Below are 7,002 nucleotides of genomic sequence, written 5' to 3'. Positions count from 1 at the left end.
TCCTGGCTGGAATGAGAGTTGGAGATCAATGGCCCCGTGGGGCTGGTTCTCTCCTTATTTGAACCTGTTGGAAAGACTTAGCAGGTTGGAGCAGGAGCAGGCTATCTTGGTAGGGGTGGAGGAAAGGGCTCTGGAAGCATTAACGTTTTAATCTCTGAGAGGTTATCTCTAACTTTCTGGGACTAAATTGACCTCCCTTCTGTGTTTTTACCCGGTCACCTATCTACACTGACTGTAATTTTATTTCTCTTCTAATTTTAGGGACTCATTACTGCTATAAAATAAAGGGCAATGATCGCTCTTGCTGATTGGAGCTGAGAATGGGTAACATGGGGTGGGTCAAGCAGTTTGTAGTCTACTTTTAGAAATCGGGTCCATTATGGGGTCAAAGTCTGGCTTTATGAAAGAAAGAAAAAGACATGACCACTGAAATGAAATTAATACAAAATAAATATTGTAGCATCTGGAATACGTCAATGAATATCATGAAGAGTCTAGAAATCAATAACCTCTTACCAGGAGTTGGAAGAACGGAGACATTGTCCCCATAACATTACCTAACACAGCCTAACAAGGCTGCAAGAGGATAAGGCCTTTATTTGTAAATCTTGAACATTGTCAGAGTTACCAGGAATGCAAACACAACATTTAGTTAAGTTACCTAATGTCATCTGACTTTTGTAAAATATCTTTTTATTATCATGATTTCTGTGCTTAGTAGATTCCTGTATCTTTTTTACTTAGGGCTAGAGAATCAAACTAGCAAACATTGATTAAGCCTATCTGTAAAGGAGGTTAGCAAGATCCGTAGGCCTGAAACTGACTAAAAACTTCTAACTGTGGCAGTGTCTCTTGATAGTTATCAGGCATTTTTTTTCTAAGAAACTTTCTTCTGTTATTTTCAGTTTTATTTTTTGGGGGGTAACACAAGTGTACGACTTAAGTTACATTAAGATAACCATGATTTTCTTATAAAACATCCAGAATGCCTGTGTTTTGGTTTTAACTGTTTTGCTATATGTTCATAATCAAGCTGGTCAAAGTGACCTGTTCCATCTGTTGTTACGAGTCATCTGAGTTCTCACAGGGGTCACTCATGGGGAACTTGAGAGCAGCTTCTTATCTCTTTAGTGCCATCTGCTAGGTAGGGGCTCCTTGATGAGGTGCCTTCCTTTGCAAGATGTTGACAACACAGGCTCCTGAGTGGGCTGGTTAGCGGGCTTCCTGCCACTCTCTGAGTCTCAGCTGCTGAGATGACACAGCCTGTCCCACTGCAGAACCTGGTCCTGATCCTCAGCCCCACTCCTTCCATTAACAGCAGCACATGTGCCAGAGGATCAATGATGAGTCTCCAACATTACTTGAACCAGAGAAGTGAGCATGAGGTTCAGTGGTGTCCTGGTCACTTATCCAAGACTAGCTCCCTGTGCGTTGAACAGACAATCCAAAGGAAAGGCCTGATCAAGGCATCACACACAGAATCCTCTCTTTAGTTGATGGGAAAGACTTGCCAGTGTCCTCTGAGCTTCCTCAGCATGTGATCCTGGTGACCACAGAGGAGTCACTTCAGCTTCAATAACAATGCTCTGCAAGCTGCTCATGTGAAAATGCACCTGCATCAAAGTATGTTGTGCAGGGAGTCAGCAGAGTAAGGTGGTGAGAGTGGACCCCTTGACCTGGTCCTGAATTTGGAGGATCTGTTTCCGGTTACCTCCATTCAGTGTGGTGGTGGCCTTGGGGTTGTCATGAGTAGCCCTTGTGAGGTTGAGGTCAGGCCCTAGCACCCCTCTCTTCTCCAGTGCTTTAAACATGACTGGTGCTGAATTTGTCAAGTGCTTTTTCTGCTCCTGTTGGTGTGGTGGCTTGACTCTTGTACTAATTCTGTTTATGTAATGAGTCGCATGTTGGTATTACATTGTTGATTTGTATATGTTGGACCAACCTCCCCTCCCTGTGCTGAACCCCACTTGATCATGGCGCTCCACCTTCTGTTATGTCCTTGAATTGCAGTGTGCCAATATTTTATTAAGGAAGTTCACATCTCTTTCATCAATGACATTGGTCTGACGTCTGTACTGGATATGTCTGTGTATTTTTCTGGTAACTGGGTGATACTGTTTTTATAGAATAATTTTTTTCAGTGTTCTCTTCTTTTCATGGGGTAATCTCAGGAAGTGAGCATCATCTCTTCTTTAAAGTTCTTTTAGAGTCACCTGAGAGTCAGTCTGGTTCTGGGCTTTATTCTCTTGGAAGAACTATAATGACTGTTGAACTTCATGGCTTGATGTTTTCTATTTCAGATTTCTGTATTCAGGTGCTTCAACTTGTGTAGGTCACAAGCATTGGGAATTTTGTCAATATCTTCAAGTTTCTAGTTCATTGGATGATGACTTTTTAATATAATTTCTAATAATCGGGATGTCAGAAGAATCTGTAGCAATATCTCTGTTTCGTCTCTATTTTTTTGTCCTTTGGACCCTCTGTTTTTTTTTTTTTTTAATTTTATTTGTTTTTTTCATGGCTTTTCAATCATCATTTTGTTTTGTAGGGATCATCTCTTTTTTTAATTTATTTTATTGTGAACTGAGCCCCTGAAACTCTGACCACAGCAATCAAACAAGAGAAGGAAATTAAATGGACACAGAGGTAAGAAAGAAGTGTGAACATGTCTACTTGCTGATGATGTAATCAAATATCTGGAAGTGCCAATATCTGCATCAGGTGCAGAAGGCGCTTCCTGTCTCATTATTCTGAATTCATGTACCTGCCATCATCTTCTCAACTTATATTCTGTTTTTCTTCAAACAAAGTAAAAATGCAATGATTTCCTCTGCTGAACATCTTGGAAGTCTTTAAGTATATGAGACTACTTAGAGTATGTTCTACTATTTTTTGTTTGTATTTAATAGAACAAAATAGATATTGCATCAGATTTCAAAGGGCATTGTCTCAGTGGGTTATTTCCATGGTGGTTTAGTTTCTGTCTTCTTGGCCTCAATGACACCTCAGGACTTGCTCTGGGGTGTCGCTCAGCCCTGTCCTGAGCCCTGGTGGATGCTGGGTCACTTCCCCGAACATGATGACCCTCACTTGCTGACAGTCTGTACTTGATTGCTTAAGCCTGCTTTCCTCATTACAACACTTGCACCAGGTTAAGGAAATTAATTTAGGGATCTGACAGGGGAATACACTTTGAAGGGCCTGAATGAGCAGTGATGGGTTATATGCTGCTGTCTTTCACATGCGATGGTGTGTGATCATCAACGTCACTAAGAAGGTCAGCCTCTCTCTCCATCAGACACACAGCTGGCCATTCCTGCTGTATTTTCATAGTCACACTGAAACCAAGTCCTTGTGAGGCAGAGGACAGCACCCTGACACGTGGGTGAAGGCGCCATGATAGACCCAGGCTGTGCACACCAGCTGTCCATCACCTGTCCCTCCCTGGTGTTAGGTGCCCCCAGCTGCTGGGCTGCAGTCACTGTGAAGCACAGCCTGGCTGTGGAAACAGGTGCATGTGAGCTGCAGGGCACCAGGACAAGGCCCTCTCTGCACCTGGTCCTCACCACCCACCCCACCCTCACGCTCCCTGCACCTTCCCATCTCCAGCGGCCACTGGTCCTCTCTCTGTCCAGGAATCTGATGCAGGAGCTTCCCCACATGAGTTGCTGGTGTGGTGATGGCCTCCCTCTGCCTGACTTAGGTCAGCTAGGCCCAAGTGCTCCAGGTCCATGCCCATGGCCAGGAGGGACAGGATGTATTCTAATTGGTTAATGTTCATTCCTTCTCTGTGGACAGCATATTTTCCACATCTGCATTACGGGACAACGTGGTGATTATTAATAGTGCTTCAACACTCCTGGGACCTGAGTTAAGGAATCAGCCCTTGAATTCCAGGTTTCACCTGCTGTGCACACTGGACAGTGGTCCTGTCCCCAGTCCTCAGGCTGTCCCACCCCATGTCTCTGCTCACCCAGGCTGTGCTGCACAGTTGGAGTCCCTTGCCTGCTGCTCTCCTAGCTGGCCCTGCAGCTGGTAGACCTAGAGGGGTGGGTCTATAGTGGGCCTTGCTTCCAGGCTCCACTAGCCATGGCCCCAGGGTCTCTTTGTAGGTGCTGCACCTGTGACAAAGCTCTGCCTGAGGCACAGGGACACCCAGGTCTTCTCTGGATACAGATGGAAGAAATCTCCCCTATGCAGCATTGGCACCTGTGTGCCTGCAGAGTTAGCCCCATGAATGCTGCCAAGTGTAATGCTGGTGAGAGCAGATTAACACTGGCACAGACCAACCATTTACACACTCCCAGGAGTGCATCCACATCTTTAGGTGTTTACAACAACCACCTCAGGCTCCAGCACCAGTGTGTGCTGAGTCTGGTCTGTGCTGCTTTGAGCAGCTCCTGAAGCTGAGGATTTACAGTTCGAGAGCTGTACTGCAGCAGGTTTGGGGAACAGGGATGTGATATTAAGGTGCTGCTCCTGACAAGGGCCTTTCTGAGGCTACAACACCACATGGCAGGAAGGCAGGAGGCAAAGAGAGGCAGGTGGAGCTGGAACCTCTGAGTGGGGATGGGATCACATTAAGGTTCAGCAGGCCAGGAAACCACTCAACCAGCCCTAGGAACATCCAGGTGGCCTGGCCAAGGAGGTCAATTGTTCTCACCATTCTGGGACCACAGGACATGCTGAGGGACTCAGGGCAGGAACCTTAAGTGCATGTGGCTGTCCATGACACTTTCATCAGCTCTCTGTGCTGCTGTACCTGGGCCTCAAGCCAGAGCTGCTATAGAGCAGGACATGCAAATAGGGCCTCCCTCTGCTCATGAAAACCAGCCCACCTGTCCCTGCAGCTCTGCACAGGAGCCCAGCCCTGGACTCCAGCTCATCCCACTCAGTGATCAGAACTCAACACAGGCTGCTCACCATGAAGAGTGTGCTCAGCTGGGTTTTCCTTGTGGCTGTTTTCAAAGGTGATCAATGGAGAGCAGAGATCCTGAGTGTGTGAGTGGACAGCAGTGAGAGAAAGAGTGGATGAGTGAGTGTCCTGACCAGGTTGCCTCTGTGTTTGCAGGTGTGCAGTGTGACGTGCAGCTGGTGGAGTCTGGGGGATGCCTGGTGCAGCCTGGGGGGTCCCTGCGACTCTCCTGTGCATCCTCTGGATTCACCTTCAGTGACTATTACATGAGCTGGGTCCGCCAGGCTCCAGGGAAGGGACTGGAGTGGGTTGGAGAAATTAACCAGGATGGTGGCAGGACAACCTATGCCAACTTCGTGAAGGGCCGATTCACCATCTCCAGAGACAACCCCAAGAACACGCTGTACCTGCAAATGAGCAGCCTGAGAACCGAGGACATGGCCACCTATTACTGTGCTAGGGACACAGTGAGAGGACCTCAGTGTGAGCCAGACACAAACCTCCCTGCAGGGCCCCCAGGGCCAGCAGGGGGCGCTCAGCACACAGGGAGCTCAGGGTCACCCAGGAGCAGGTGCAGAGTGTGTTGGGGCTTGTTTCCTGCATCTGGAGCCTCTCCATTTACCATCTTCCCAGGGGAGCTCTGTGGACATATTTTTCTCACTAATCCATGATGTCTCTGAAGAGAACAACTTCATTTTAAATTTGCACTTCCTTTTTCTTTTGTGTCTCATAATTATATGTGATATTCGATTTGACCTAATTGCACAGTCGTGGAGTTTGACTTCCTGCACTTCCATCCCTGCCATTTCCCTCTTCCTCCTCCTCTTTACCCTTCCTGCTTACCCTTTTCACTTATTTTCTCAACAGATCTTTTTAGGGTTTTGCTTATATTAGTGCTTCTTAGAGAACATAAGGGGACATTCACTGAGGCACCTCCATAGGTGCACAGGGTAGTTTGGTCAATTTCACTCCACCTCCCCTCCCTTCCCCTGCCCCTCTGACCTCACCTTCAATCCCCTTTTCTACTCCAAGATCCCTCTTCTAATTGCAGGGAATTCCTCCCAGTGCTTTATTTATTTTCCAGTCTATAATTTGCATATCAGAATAAACACTTGGCATTTCACCCTCTGAATCTGGCTCATGAAATTCACCAAGACATTCTCCATTTCCATCCATTGATCAGCTAGTTCCCTAACTTCCTTCCTCCTTGTGACTGAGTGAAACACTGTTCTGAGTATACATCACCTCTCCTTCATCCATTTTCCTGTTGATGGGCATTGGGAACATTCCATCGTATAGCTGTTGTATGGCTATACTGTTAAGCAGGAGTATCTTAGGACTATCTTGGGTATAAACATTGCTGATGCCGATCCTCTCCAACCTGGAGCTGGACTCTGCATGAGGAGCAGGTGTCTCCACCCTTTGGAGCCCTGGGTGTGGGGTGTGGGTGCCACAGAGCCTCGTCACGAGGGGTAAAGAGCTCACATACACCAAAGCTCACTCTGAACATACATATGTCTGTGGGTTTGACCAGGTTTAGGGCTTCCTGTCAGCATTTCTTAGCTCAGTCTTTGGATATTTGGATTGGATAAATTCCACTCTGATGGTGCTGTGCTGTGATGGCTGGAGGTTTGGCAGCCTCAGTGGTCTCTAACAACTACAACGTGAGGGCTATCACTTCTTAACATGGGGGAACAAAAAATGCCTGAAAACCTTGTCTAAGTTCCCCAAGAGTGGAAGGCTCTGGCACTGTGTAGGATCCAAGAACAAATGTGTAGTGTGACCTGACAATCTCTGGAAAGACAGGAGGGACTCGGGATGAGAAGGAGTCATGGGCCTGGGACAGGGACCCCCCTGGGCATCGACGGTTAAGATATGGCATCAGAAATTCATAAGGTTCACCTGAGCATGGTGAGCTGACATGCAACCAAGGGACTCAGGAGGCTGAGGCAGGAGGAGACAACTTTTCTGGGCTAACCTGAGCACCTAAGGGAGACCATGCTTCAAAATAAGATAAAATCAGGACTGGGAGGGAACACAGAGGAGGAGAACCTGGTCTCAATCCCCACTTCTGAAAAAATATTATG

The 7,002-nt window shown here is 47.0% G+C and overlaps 1 gene segment (V, D, J or C); it reads left to right on the top strand.

Annotated features, from left to right (window-relative positions):
• Positions 1-4,233: 4,233 nt before the first annotated feature.
• LOC306653746 (immunoglobulin heavy variable 3-74-like) lies at positions 4,234-6,455 on the top strand. The segment is given in 3 exons: positions 4,234-4,258; positions 5,072-5,382; positions 6,450-6,455.
• The last annotated feature ends 547 nt before the right edge of the window (positions 6,456-7,002 follow it).

Source organism: Sciurus vulgaris (assembly GCF_902686455.1).
Source record: "Sciurus vulgaris genome assembly, chromosome: 2".
Taxonomy (NCBI): Eukaryota; Metazoa; Chordata; class Mammalia; order Rodentia; family Sciuridae; genus Sciurus; species Sciurus vulgaris.
The sequence above is the reverse complement of the archived record's forward strand: the minus strand, read 5'-3'. Positions and strand labels throughout refer to the sequence as shown.